This window comes from Eumetopias jubatus, unplaced genomic scaffold (genome assembly GCF_037043125.1).
Source record: "Eumetopias jubatus isolate StellerSeaLion01/CBP00866 unplaced genomic scaffold, mEumJub1_p1.0 scaffold_6, whole genome shotgun sequence".
In the NCBI taxonomy this organism is placed as follows: domain Eukaryota; kingdom Metazoa; phylum Chordata; class Mammalia; order Carnivora; family Otariidae; genus Eumetopias; species Eumetopias jubatus.
Window position 1 is genome coordinate 103,485,763 of NW_028274812.1, and position 15,448 is coordinate 103,501,210.

The 15,448-nt window shown below is 34.9% G+C and overlaps 1 protein-coding gene and 1 pseudogene across 2 annotated transcripts in view; one reads left to right on the forward strand and one right to left on the reverse strand.

The window, feature by feature from the left end:
- CD2AP (CD2 associated protein) overlaps nt 1-15,448 on the reverse strand; it is a 133,449-nt gene that overhangs the window by 116,698 nt on the left and 1,303 nt on the right. The gene's annotated exons all lie outside the window — the stretch shown is intronic.
- Nucleotides 4,387-5,944, forward strand: LOC114204587 (activated RNA polymerase II transcriptional coactivator p15 pseudogene; annotated as a pseudogene).

Consider the following 15,448-nt stretch of genomic DNA (forward strand, 5'->3'; position numbering starts at 1 on the left):
TCATAAAAAACATAATATAAGCAATTTATACAAATTCCAAACAGGTTTGAGTTGTATGGACATTCACTAGGGAATATTTACTTTGGTTCTAATCAATACAATATAGATAGGTATCACAATATCTAATTAGGTCTGTCAAATTAAATGTACTCTGTATTATACCACTGGTTATATCATACCATTAAGCTTTAACCTTTATTATAGCAAATGACAAATTACAAGAACTTATACAAAAATTAACAAAACTATGCTCCATTGGGGTGCCTGGGTGGTGCAGTCAGTTAAGTGCCGACTCCTGGTTTTTTTTGGCTCAGGTCAAGATCTTGAGGTCACGGGATCGAGCCCCACTTAGGGTTCTGCACCCAGTAGAGAGTCTGCTTAAGACTCCCTCTCCCTCGGCCCCTCCCCCCCTCCACTTTTCCTCTCTATAAAAACATACTCCACTGTAAATTCAGAAACAAGTATAAGCTTTATTCCAAAGAAGCAATAATAGAAACACTTTAATGATTCCATTAAAAATAGAAAAGATAAAAAGTATTTTATTTTTTTTAGTACTTTAGTACTATTTATTTTAGTACTTTTTATTCCCAAGATTAAATACTTATTTTTTACCAGAACCAAAAGTCTTTACCAGAAACTTCTTTCCAGGACTATCCTTACATAAATGCAGAAATGCAAAATTGATGAGCATTGCTTAATATCATTTACCAGTGACATTATTTAGGTTCCCTAAAGTTATCCAGAATGTCAAAATACTAATAAGAAAATTTCCTCATGTTCGTTAAAATAGAACTGATAAACAGCGTTTCTTACATTTTTTTCAACAGAGGTAAGTAAATCACTCTAAAGATACCATACACAAAACCCACCCCTTCCATTTGTATTCAAATAGAGCACAAAAGTTTGCATATCAGGTACTTTATCAGAGAAGAGAATATGTGGTGTAAGAAAATTTTTACACAGTATTACAATCCTTTTAATATTACTAAATCAGATCTGTGATAAATGTCTATAAAAATAATCTAAATTTTAAAAACAAAAGTATTTTAATCCCACAAAGACCAAATACTTAATAATTAGTTGAAAACAAATTACCATGCATGCGTGACTAATGGCTCCTTACAAAATAACAAAGCCTAAGAACAAATAAAATTTATCTGAAGAGCAAACAAGTTAGAAAATTTAACTAAATATTTCTCATTCAGATTATTATTCCCATTAACTTTGAGAAAATACTAAAATTAGTTTTAAGCACGTTTCAAGCCATATAAAATACCATGCATTTGTCATAAAATTTTATAGAATTCACCAAAAAAGTCTTATGATAGTCTACTGAATACGTAAGTAAAAGACCAAAGTGTAACACACAGTTAAAATTAGTTAAAAATCTTTTAAGAGAAAATAATTACCCAAATACATGTACAATGTGTAATACCAATCCACAATTTTAGGATGATAAAGATTTAATGTCATTTCTTTATTCTTAAACCACATTAGGACAGGTATTTCAATCAGTATTACTTGCTCTGTTTAGCTCAACTTTTCCCCCCAATGTTTTAAGAAATAATTAAGAGGGGTGCCTGCACGTTCCAGTCGGTTGAATGTCCAACTCTAGATTTCAGCTCAGGACATGATCATGATCTCAGGGTCATGGGATTAAGCCCCAAGTCAGGCTCTGCACTCAGCTGGAGGTCTGCTTCTTTCCCTCTGCCCCTCCCAGCGTGCACGCGTGCACGCGCGCACGAGCGCGCGCACACACATTCACTCTCAAATAAATCTTAAAAACAAAACAAAAAAAAAATTAAGAGGGCATGCTTTAAAATCAAAGCAATAGAACTTTAATCCAGCCTTCTTCACATCCTTTCTCTGACCTTGGATGAGTAACAATCTCTTCAATTTCTAATTCTGAAAAATGGAAACCATGTTTTACCCCAGAATGCTCCAGGGGAAATTAAATACTGAATAAAATACCTAGCATTGTAAGCATTCCCTAAATGCTAATAATTAGCAAAGTATCAATTAAAAAAGAAATTTTAAGGTTACCAAAAAATGGAAACTGGGTTTAAAAGACAATTTCACTCTTCAAGTAGACCTTAAAAGTGTAATGAAGTTATATAACTGCAAGAACCTGTAAGAAAATCAGAATCATGAAATCATTTTATTTTCTCCACATTTCCAAGCATACACCAAAAGTAAATTCGTGCATTAAAAAATAACCTAAATCCTTACACTCAAAAAGGTGTTAAATTCAAATTACCAGAAAACATTACCTGGCCAGGGTTGAGAGCAGGGGACTCTGTTTTACTTATCTTTGTAGGCCCAAGCCCCATCACAGTGCCTAACATATCAAATGTACTAAACAGCTATTTGTAGCACTGAAATGAAAGACATCACATTGCCTAGAATTTTAAATTCTTCTTTCTAACGCAAGTATAATGATAATACTCATTCAGCAAGTATTTGAGTGGCTGCTACTGGAAGGTAGCCACTAGTTCCAGGTACCTCTAAGGTAGAAAGGGAAAAAAAAAAAAAAACCAAAGCTCTGCACTCCTGGAGTTTATACTCTACATTTATATTCTAGAAGGGTAAGACAAGCAATAAACATGTAAATAAGGAAAATACAAAGTAAGTTACAATGTGGAAAGAATGGGTTAAAAAAAAAAAAAGTAGGGCAAGGTAAGAAGGATCAAGAATGCCTGTTATCTGTAACCCTAATGACACCTCTCGGAGGAAGTTAGGAATTCGCTCCCCATTTATAATGGTTAAGAGTAGCGCAAGCACTGGAATACACAGTTGCCTGTATTCAGTAAACTACTTCTGTGCTTCCTTCCTAATCTGTAAAATGAGAAAAATAACAGAACCCAAAAATATATAGATTTGTTGAGAATTAAATAATGCCTGTAAAGTGCTCAAAACTATGCCTTAAATAGGAGTACCTAATAATATTCACCAAATGTTAACACCCATTACAATATATCGCAATATACTGCAATCTACCCATTAATCATCAGCAACCCAGGACAAGGAACTTGCCCACCTTTTTATTTTGAATGCTTCTGTCCGTGCTGATACAGTATCTAATTTAAATCAAAGTATTTACTAACAAGACAGAATTATAATTATTATTATTCTGGGAAAAAGCAATTACTATGGAACATGACTCATTACAAAGAACTAGAAATGTTAAAAGGTGGGAAAGAACTCACACAATAGCTATTTAAGAGTCCTTGAGAACCTTTTTCAGAACTCAGACCTCACTGAAAATCCAATAAAAGATACAGATCCTTTACCCCAAACAATTCCATCACAAAGGTCCATGCAAAATTTTACATGTTTAAAACTGACAGGCTCCTGAAATATATTCCTATGTCATTTCTGAGAACACATTACATGCCCAATAATTATTTGTGTTTTTCTTTTGTGCTCTTGACCAACACCATTCATTTATTTGTGAAATACCACTCTTAAATCTTACTTATCTCTGAAGTTAAGCATTATAAACTGAAAGAACAGCTCTCTAATTAATTACTAAGGCCAAATTATACTTTGAGGTAACAATCCAAATGTTGTTCAAAAGCTTCAAATTCTCTAATATACCAGTAGGCCATTTGCCAAAAACCACATTTTTTTTAGAAGACAGAATGAAATAAACGTCAGGCCTATTACATGCAATCCACTAAACTGAACATTTTTCCCATGAGAAAATATTTAACTTATTTAACCATAATAATCAATAATTAAACACCTAATACAGAATTAATCAGATAAAACCAAAAATGGTTTATCATTAACAAACCCTAAAATAGTACAATTCCTTTTATAATAATTTACAATTGCATAACTTTAAAATATTTTCATATATATTCTCATTAGATTCACAACAAACCTAAGGGTTTACATTCTAAAAATGCCACGTGACTACTAAGCACTTGAATTATGGCTAGTCCAAACCAAAATGTTAAATAAATGTAAAATACATATCAGATTTCAAAGACACAAAAAAATGGAAACCATCTAATAATTTCTTATACTGAATATATGTTGAAATAATTATTTTCTTTAACCCAACACATCCAAAATATTAAAATTAATTTCACCCCTATTCCTTTTAATTTTTTAACATATCTATTAGGAAACTTTTAATCATATATGGAATTTATCAGGTTAGTATGCTCCAAAGAACATAATGTATACTTGTTTCACAATACCCATTTAAGATAGTACAATCTTACAGTTTACTCAACATTGTTTATTTTAAACAAATGTTTAAGCAACTTAAGCCTTTACACTTAAATTTAACATGATAAATTGGGGACTTATATAGAAATGTCTCTGATTTGTGAAACAGATAATCTTCCCTTTATTTACTAGGAGAATGTAACGTCAATGCAAAACAGACGAGGTAAGCCATCAGCAACCCACCTGACAAGATGCTTAATATCCCAAGTTACTGACTCTATTAAAAGAATTTAAGAACCTCAATGAGTCTTACAGAAAGGATTAAAGAATTTATTTCTTTTTTTTTAAGACTTTATTTTCAAATAATTTCTACACTTAATGTGGGGCTTGAACTCACAACCCTGAGATCGAGTCACACAATCTGACGGAGCCAGCCAGGCACCCCAAAGAGTTTATTTCTAAAAAGAAAGTTAGATCTCATACCAACTTGAAACAGTAGCTCCAGTAGTCAGCATTTTTTTAGCCGGGTTTAGGTGGACATATTTCAACACACTTAAATTTTGTAATATTCATTAGACTGGCTGGATCCCTCTCCCCAATTATTCCAAATTAAAGTATAATTGCATCATAGATTTAGTGGCTACATAGCAGACTCACAATTTTCTGCTAGTTATTAAGGGGGTTAAATTTTTTTTAGTAGAACAAAATAAGTAATACAGTCTCTGGCATCAATGAGCTCCGGGCAAATAAGGTCATTCATTACATATGAAATGAAGGGAATAACAAAGGAGTTTTTATTTAGGCTTTACACTATGAGGTTCTAACTAAGTTCAACTGGGTTTTATAAAATAGAAAGAATATAAGAAATTCAGGAAATATTTGTGCGAAAGGGATTATCTTGGGGTCTAAAATATCACCTTTACATCTTCATTTGACATTCATTTGAAATTCTGCACTCTCAACAGATTTATGTTCATCATTTAAGGCAAATTTTTTTAACTGCCTTATAAAATGTGTTTGATAAGAATGGTGTAATTAATACTTAAGTAAAAATGGAGTCTTCATCTTATTTATGCACACACACTCCAAAACAGCAAGACAAAATACTCAACAGTGCAACCTGATGCAGCAGAGTAGGAATTTAAATAACACAAAACTTTGATATAAGGAGAACACATCTCTAAATAACTTAAAGTTAGTTGTTTCTGCTCTAAAGAATAAATAAAAAGCAAGTAGGAGAGTATACATTTGAAAGATCAACTTTAATATTTCCTTAAAACATTATACTCTACTTTAGCCAAGACTGATGGTCTCAATTTTACAAATATATTTTCTGTTTTGCAAGTGAGCGAGCAGAAGGCAGTTCGGCTGCGAGAGCGGAGCAAGGCCTAAATCAAAGGAACTTGTTTCTTCAAACTCTTCTGGCAGCGATTCTGACAGTGAGGTTGACAAAAAGTTAAAGAGGAAAAAGCAAGTTGCTCCAGAAAAACCTGTGAAGAAGCAAGACGGGTGACACTTCAAGAGCTCAGTCATCCTCTGAGCAGAGCAGCAGCACAGACAATAACATGTTTCAGATTGGGAAAATGAGGTACACATCAGTGTTCGGGACACTAAAAGGAAAGTTCTAGTTCATGTTAATGAATACGGGATGGATCTAGAAGGTGAAATGAAACCTGAAAGAAAAGGTATTTCTTTAAATCCCAAGCAATGAAGCCGGCTGAAGGAACAGATTTCTGACATTGATGATGTGATAAGAAAACTATAAAATCAGAGCCATAGGAAACCTGTACGATAATTGTTGTTTTATTCTGTTTACATTGGCTTTTGCTTTCTAAACATTGTTTTCCAAGCTACTGTATACTGGGATTGCAGAACAATTTGTAAGATGAATACTTTTTATGTGCCTTATTAAAAGTGTTCTAAGTGAAGTTAATTGTCAACTTTATTAAGGAGGATTGCTTTGTGCCCACCACCTGGTATAGAATAAAATCAAATAATACAATCTTAAAAAACAAACAAACAAATGTATTAATTTCTATACTTAAAGCCCAAAACAAGCAATTTGGCACTTATTATAATAATCATGATAAATAAATACTCTAGAAATTTCACTCTTACAGTTATTAAAGTCAGTCTAGATGTTACATAAATTTCTGGCCTCAGTACTAGGGCACTGATAGATACTGACAATGTTAAGACAGTTTTAATATTTCAAGTAAGAGAATCTTAAAAATATCAGTGCAAATGAAAGTGTACCTAATTCTAAAGACTCGGTGCCAGGAATACAAAAAAAAAAAAAATACTGCCATGTCACTGGTCAAACTAATGAGAGATGAACAAATCCCATTTATCTTCCAACACAGGAATCTATATCCTGATCTTCCTTATGCTTCTCCTATAACATTTTAACATTTCTGACAATGGAATAATCCTCTTCATGTGCTACATTCCCTCTCCTGTTTAGATTTCTAATGATTCACATGTTAAGTTTTATTCCTATCAAGTTAAGTCATATTCATATCATAGCACTACAAGCCATCCCAAAACATTCATGACACTCATCAACCCCTGGAGGGAGGAAAAGAGAGGAACATATGTTAGAATCTCCAGGGGTTGAGGAATTTTTTTTAATCCAAGTAATTCTAATAATAGGCCCAACCCGTAAAACTGCTATCAACTACTTAACGCACCAAAACATATTTGTCCTAATCCCCCTAGTGGCTAGCATGGCATTAACCACATTCCTAACATTAAGGCAAATACCTCTTGATTAATCTTTCTTTAAAAAAAAAAATAATAATAATAATTTATTTATTTATTTGACAGAGAGAGACAGGAGAGAAGGAACACAAGCAGGCGGGTGGGAGAGGGAGAAGCAGGCTTCCCGCTGAGCAGGTAGCCTGATGCAGGGCTCAATCAATCCCAGGACCCTGAGATCATGACCTGAGCCGAAGGCAGACGCTTAACCCACCAAGCCACCCAGGTGCCCCTTGATTAATCTTTCATATAAAGCTCCTTTCCTTACCATAAGACCTTGCAACAGAACCTTTGTCTTAATGTTGGTGGTAACTGTTAGCATACTTAAAGTTGTTATTTTTCTACTAGAAACTCCCAGTGATTAGGTGCCACACAGTCACTCTCTTGGAATACGTGAACGCCAAATCATCAAAAAAGAACGTGAGCTACAAGACACTAAAACAGATGCTGGAATTTAGGATCCCATATTAGTCATCTCTGTTTTGTAAATTAGTTGGGAAAGAGAATGGGATCATGATGGGAAGTTTAATAACACATACAGAATTTGAAAGATTATAAAATGCAAGTCTCCTACCCAGAGGCAGGAAAGGACTGAGATGGTATAAATAGGTTCTAGGAAAGAAAGAGTCTATAACATTGCCATATCTGGCAACAGATCAACATCTTAGGCTACATATCAATTTAGAACACTGAATTTTTTAAAAGCAGAGCTTCTTCTTAGAGTAAAAGCTCCTTTAAATGTGAACAACTAGTAAATACATTTTCAGTTTAATGAAAACAGTCACTGAGAGACTAGAACATCCAGGTATCTGACACCTTCAGAAACAAACAAAAACCAAAATAAAAAAAAGAAACAATATTAAATTTAGTCCAAGGGAGGAAACTTTTAGGACCCCGAAAGGAAAATGTCTACCTCACTTGGAACTAAAACCAGAGTTCTGACTGAAAAATCAAAGTACCTTAGACCCAGGAACATACGTTTGAACTGCTCTGGTCCATTTATATACAGATTTTTTTGATAAGTACAGTATAATACTGCAAATGTATTTTCTCAGAGAATACATGTAACATACAAAATACGTGTTAATTGACTGTTTTATCAGTAAGGCTTCTGGCCAAAAGTAGGCTATTAGCGCAGTCTTGGGGGAATCAAAATTATACTGGAATTTTCAACTTCAGGGGCGGGGGGAGGTGGTGTTCAGCACCCCTAATCCCGGAGTTGTTCAAGGGTCAACAGGTATTATAACACAGTCTTGGGTCAGAGAAGCCCTACTAAGATTATGAAGGGAATTTTATCTGCTTAACAATGGTAATAAATGACTCTCTAAACATCTAACATGAACCTAAAAGACAATTAGAGAAAACGGAGGAGTTTGGTAGGAGTGAAAATGAGAGGTACACTCTCCAAAAACAAAAAACAAAAACCCAAGTCTTTCTAAAAAAGAGCCTAACTCCACTTCAGTAAACCAAGAAACCACTCATTATTGATACTTTCAAATTTCTTATATCTTGGGGCTCCTGGGTAGGTCAGTCGTTAAGCATCTGCCTTCGGCTCAGGTCATGATCCCAGGTCCTGGGATTGACCCCCACGTCCGGCTCTCTGCTCACTGGGAAGCCTGTTTCTCGTTCTTCCACCCCCTGCTTGTGTTCCCTCTCTCTCTGTCAAAATAAATAAATAAAATCTTTTAAAAAAATTTCTTATATCTTACTTGCCTGTTTAATATTATATTGGTAGTTATGACTACTCAACACTTATTAAGGATTGTGTGCTTGTTTCTAAAACAGAATGGTAGGCTGAAACTGTAATCTGCTTTGCAATGTGTCTGAAAGAGGAGGAACTCAGGTGAAAAAGAACAGCAAAGAAAAAGCAGACAGAGGGGCGTCTGGGTGGCTCAGCTGGTTAAGCATCTGCCTTCGGCTCAGGTCATGAGCCCAGGGTCCTGGGACTGAGCCCCACATCGGGCTTCCTGCTCAGCGGGAAGCCTGCTTCTCCCTCTCCCACTCCCCGTGCGTGCTTGTGTTCCTTCTCTGAGTCTCTCTCTGCCAAATATATGAATAAAATCTTTTAAAATAAAAGAAAAAAGAAAAAGCAGACACATCAAATCACTGGGACCTAATAAACAGAAGGAATTCCAGACTGTGACCAGGGAATATCCTCTCAAGCATTTGGACAGAGAATCTAATTCCACCCCAGTTATCCAAGACCACTTACAGATCCAGGTACGAATACAGACTAGTAATATGCTCTCAAGACAGAAAATATATAACATCTATAGCTTTGGAGCTCAGCATCTTTCAGTATTAATGCTTGGCTCATCCTAAACAATTCCAATAACCAAGTTCATTTTTGTGCCTGGGAACAAATACCTACCTTGTATCTCTCATAAAAATCTGAGCCCTGTCTAGTTTGTTTCCTTGTGGCTAGGTCTTCAAAGCCTACTGCCAAACCCCATTTCCTCCCCTTTCCCACAAGATATCAGTCTGAACATCTACCTAGTGCCTGCTACCAACCACCATCCCATTCCCACACCAAGCTGGCCCACTCCATCTATTTTTCTATACACTGCCTTTTACTACACACATCCCTCATGCTGACAGACTGACTATAGAAACATATGGACCTCTATCCAGATTCCCCAGACCAATGTTTTGGCCTCTCCTCCATCTAGAAAGACCAAAATCCTACTTGAGGTCAATCTGCCTAGTAGCTGGATATCAAAGCCTACAACTAAGCAAGTCACAGAGCAATCATAATGATAACCAAACTTACCTAATTTCAATCACATATTAGATTTTATTCACCCTTTCTCTTTTGAACACAAACTGAACACTTTCAGATCTTTAAAACCTTGCTTCACCACTTTACCTAGAAAACAAAACTGCAGCTTTGTCTTCTTCTCACCCAAATGAAGAATCATTACACCTTTCTTTGCCCTTCTTCAAGCCCTTGCCATGACACCACTTTTTACATATACATTAGAAATTTAAACATTTATCATACATAAAATGTTTAATTCCAGTTAGTTAACATACTGTGTTATATTAGTCTCAGGTACAATATAGTGACTCAACACTTCCACACAACACCCAGTGCTCATCACAAGTGCACTGCTTAATCCCCATCACATATTTCACCCATCCCCCACCCACCTCCCCTCTGGTAAACTTCAGTTTGTTCTCTATAATTAAGAGTCTCTTTCTTGCTTTGTCTCTTTTTTTTTTCCCTTTGCTCATTTGCTTCTTAAATTCCACATGAGTGAAATCATACGGTATTTTTCTCTCTCTGACTTATTTCACGTAGCATTATGCTCTCTAGCTCCATCCATGTCATTGCAAATGGCAAGATTTCATTCCTTTCTATGGCTGAATAGTCCACTGTGTGTGTGCGCACACATGCACATGTATATATACCACATCTTCTTTATCCATTCATCAGTCAGTGGACACTCGGGCTGTTTCCATATCTTGGCTATTGTAAATAATGCTGCTATGAACATTAGGGGTGCATGGGATGCATGTGTGGCTCAGTTGGCTAAGCATCTGACCCATGACTTCAGCTCAGGTCATGATCTCAGGTTCATGAGACCAAGCCCCGTGTCAGGCTCCGCGCTGGGTATGGAGCTTGCTTGGGATTTTCTCTCTCTCCCTCTGCCCCCGACTCCACTCTCTCAATCAATCAATCAATCAATAAACATAGAGGTACATGTAGCCCTCTGAATTTGTAATTTTGTATTCTTTGGGTAAATACCTAGTAGTGCAAATGCCGGACCATAACGTAGTTCTATTTTTAACTGTTTTCCAGAGTGCTTGCATCAAGTTTGTACTCCCACCAATAGTGCATGAATGTTCCTTTTTTTCCACATCCTCACCAACACTCGTTGTTTATTGTGTTGATGATTTTAGCCATTCTAACAGCTGTGAGGTAATAGTTCATAATCGTCTCGACTTGCATTTGCCTGATAAATGATGTTGAGCATCTTTTCATGTCACTGCTGGCTATCTGTATGTCTTCTTTGGAAAAATGTCTACTCATGAATTCTGCCCATTGGTTAACTGGATTATTTGGTTTTTGGGTGTTGAGTTTTATAAGTTCTTTATGTATTTTGGATACTAACCCTTTATCAGATATATCATTTGCAAATATCTTCTCCATTCTGCAGGTTGCCTTTTAATTTTGTTGACTGCTTCTTTTGCTGTGCAGAAACTTTTTATTTTGATGTAGTCCCAATAGTTCATTTTTGCTTTTGTTTTCCCTTGCCTGGGGAGACATCTAGAAAGAAGGTGCTATGGCTGATGTCAAAGAAGTTACTGCCTGTGTTCTCTCCTAGGATTTTTATGGTTTCAGTTCTCACATTTAGGTCTTTAATCCATTCTGAATTTATTTTTGTGTATGGTGTAAAAAATGGTCCAGTTTCATTCTTTTACAAACTGCTGTCCACTTTTCCCAATACCATTTGTTGAAGAGACTTTTTTCTCACTGGATATTCTTTTCTGCTTTGTCAAAGATTAATTGACCACATAATTGTATGTTTGTAATTGTAGGTTATTTCTGGATTTTCTATTCTGTTCCACTGATATATGTGTCTATTTTTGTACCAGTACCATACTGTTTTTATTACTACAGCTTTGTAATGTAACTTGAAGTCCAGAACTGATGGCTCCAGCTTTGCTTTCCTTTTTCAAGATGGCTTTGGCTCTTCAGGGTCTTTTGTGTTCCACACAAATTTTAGAACAGCTTGTTCTAGTTCTGTGAAAAATGCTGTTGGTATTTGGATAAGGACTGCAGTAAATGTGTAGACTGCTTTAGGTAGTAGAGACATTTTTAAATGTTTATTCTTCCAATCTATGATCATGGAATGCCTTTCCATTTCTTTGTGTCGTCTTCAATTTCTTTCATCAGTGTTTTATACTTTTCAAAGTACAGGTCTTTCATCTCTTTGATTAGGTTCATTCCTAGATATCTTATTATTTCTGGTGCAATTGTAAATAGGATTGTTTTCTTAATTTCACTTTCTGCTGCTTCCTTATTGGTGTATAGAAATGCAACAGATTTCTGTACATTGATTTTGTATCCTGTGACTTTACTGAATTCATTTATCAGTTCTAGCAGTTTTTTGGTAGAGTCAGGTTTCCTATATCACGTCACCTGCAAATAGGGAAAGTTTTACTTCTTCTTTACAAATTCGGATGCCTTTTATTTCTTTTTGTTGTGTGACTGCTGTGGCTAGGACTTCCAGGACTATGTTGAATAAAAGTGGTGAGAGTAGACATCCTTCCCTGTCTTGTTCCTGACCTTAGGGGAGGAGCTCTCAATTTTTCCCCATTCAGGATGATGTTAGCTTTGGTTTTTCATAGATGGTTTTTATTATGTTCAGATATGTTCCTGATAAACCTACTTTGTGGAGGGTTTTTATCATGAATAGATGTTGTACTTTGTCAAATGCTTTTTCTGCATCTATTGAAATGATAATATGGTTCTTATCCTTTCATTTATTGATAGGATGTATCACAATGACTGATTTGCGATCAAAATACATTTCACAGAGAAAGATATTCCATCACAGAAAAGAGGACAAAAACATAATCACAGATCTGGAGTACATACAAATAAAAATTTGGAGGCATTTTTGATTAGCAAATGGAATGAACCAAAGGCACTTCATGTTTTACAACTTTGTTTTTATCTCAAATGCCTTCAAATTTAGATCTTAATTAAGTTAATGTGACATCATTTTACTTTGTAAACTCCTCATTTAGAGAAGTATACGGCATAGATCAGGCTAGTTTCCACAGGAAAATATAAAATATTATCAGTGTGAATTTCCACCCTTAATGGGATTTTATGGAACTATAACTATTCAAAGTTTGAAACACTTAGAAAAACCTGATCACGAGTACTTAGTAATTAACAAATACAACTTACTATTAGTTTTGTTAGTGATCCAAATTTGAAACAAAAATTTCCTAATATGACTATTTCATGCTCTGGATCAGTTTAACCGAAATAAATCCTGAGACTGAAAGGTGAACCCTTAGCAGGCAACTTCCATTTGCCACTACTTATCTGCATGAGTCAAGATTTTCTCCAAATAGTGCAACAAAGTAAAATAAGGAAATAAATCACTCTATTATACTAGTGCATAGACCATCTCTAAACCAATTGCACTTTTCTGTCCATTAAAACTGCCTCATAATTTAAACATGTTGACTGGCTATATATGAGCTTAAAAAAAAAAACAACCTGAACTAAGAAGTTCATAACCTTACCTAAAATTAATAGAAATTCAATCATTAAAATCCACTTACTTTTTCAAAAATAAAAATTCAGACATTGTAACACTTTGTACCATTTGCTATCTTTTCCCCTTCAAAATGCAAATCTGTATTTCTGGAATAAGAAAAGTTAAGTTTTGCCTTTCTATATCTCTAAACTCTTCACAAATTCTTTCACACAGAATACCTCAAATTTCTACATGTTAAGCATTCCTCTATATGAACAAACTAAAAGCAGTGCTTTAGCTTAACATAAAATTCAAAGAAACTAGTCTTCTAGTACTCATCCCATTTACTTTCCCCAAAACTACTAAACTTACTAACAATAATGGACTTTTTCAAAATATAATCAATACTGGAAAAAAAAACTCCCTACATAATTTTTATAAGGATACATAAAATTAAATTTCTGGGAAAAAAAATGAATGTCTGCATTACTACAAAACATCTTGTTCCACCAATTTTGTAAATGCAATATGAGCTTCTAACAAAGGTCAAAAATTGAGAATTGTTTTTATAAGTTGGTGCAAGAATTAGGGAAATGATTTGAAAATGAAAAGAAGAGCAATCAACACTGGCCATGTTCCAAACACTTTACAAGTATTAGCTCATCCAATCCCCGTAACAACCTATGAGGTTATTTTTACTCCATTTACAGAGTAAGAAACTGAAGCAGAGACAGGTTAAGTAACTCGCTCAGTCACAACCGCTAATAGGTGGAAGAGCCAGGATTTGACCTTAAGCTGTCCCGGTCCAGAGCCCTGCTCTTAACTCTCCAGTTATACTACCTACCTAAATAGTTCACATGGTAGGAACCATCACTTAATAGGTATCCAAATTATTTCAAAACAAAGAAATTAAAGATTTTTTCATTCTGTGACACACCGGATAAAATAACATACATATTTTTTTAAGCTGCCATCTTAAATCATAAGAAATAAAGACTGATGATAATAAAACCAAGCAAATGAAATTTATATTAAAGAGAAAACTCCTTTTAAACGATTTTGATAACTTTAACATGCATTATTACACGACCAATAAATTTAAAGTATACATTCATATAGAAATGCCTGACAAATGCCTTTCAAAAATTAACTACAAATGCCAACTAATCAACCTTCAAAACACATGCTGGGTAGTCAAGTTGAGAGCATACAAACAACACACTTTACCTAGATAATGTGGCAACTTGCCTAACCAGAACACAGCAGAGAAGTCACTAAGGAAAGGCCTCTGAACAATTAAAATAGATACTCCAATGCCCAAGTATTGATGCTAATTTTCCTCAAGGTAACATCTCACACACTAAGTAAAGGTATACTTATTTTCCCCTTATGCAGAATTACAAATTTGAATGATTCCCACACTCGTAGAAAAATTAGAGAAGGGAGAATGAAGGGGGCTCTAATCAGAGTGACAAACATCCAATAGGAAAGCAGAAAATATTTAAATAACATCAAAATGCAAAAGAATCGAATCAACAGTCCTATATACAATCCAACACATCCCTCAAGGCATCACAGTAACCGATGGTCACAAATGATGGCCCTAGGCCATCAAAAGGTTTAATTACATTCTGCATCCTATTTAAGACAAGAATTAAATATTTTAGTATGATTTTCATCCAAATCGGTTAAAAGGGTTTTATAATTTGATGCGTAAAGGAATAAACCGTCAAATACTCAGTAAACTCAACAAATCAATTAGAAAGGAATTCATGTGAAAGTTCAAACAGCAAAGGTTTTACCCTCTGGAGGTATAAGAGTAGTTTGTGTACAAAAGTTACCTGAAAGACATAAAAGTAGAAAGTCTAGTAAAATACAGAAGAGCTAACGAGGATCTGTAAACACTATGCTTAAAGCATTGCCCACAAAACATTGTGTGGGCAGAAGGTGCCACATCAGCAGTAGTCTGTATTTGTCCTGCTTCTAAATCATTTGTTAGCTGTATGAATTATTAATTTCGGTTAACAGTATGTTGATATGAAGAGTACCAACTCTCAACTACAAAAAAATGATAGAGTCCTCCTGATTTACTCTACAAAACCAAAGTTGGGATTATTCTTCTAGAACATGCTTATGCTCGACGGTGGCACAAATTTATGTTTTATAATGACACACATTTATTTTGGCACACACACACACTTCTTTTCAATTGCTTTTAATTTTTAAAGGATTAAGAGAGTGCCTAGCCCGCACCGAAATGTGCTATCAAAAGAACTGTTACACTACTCAAC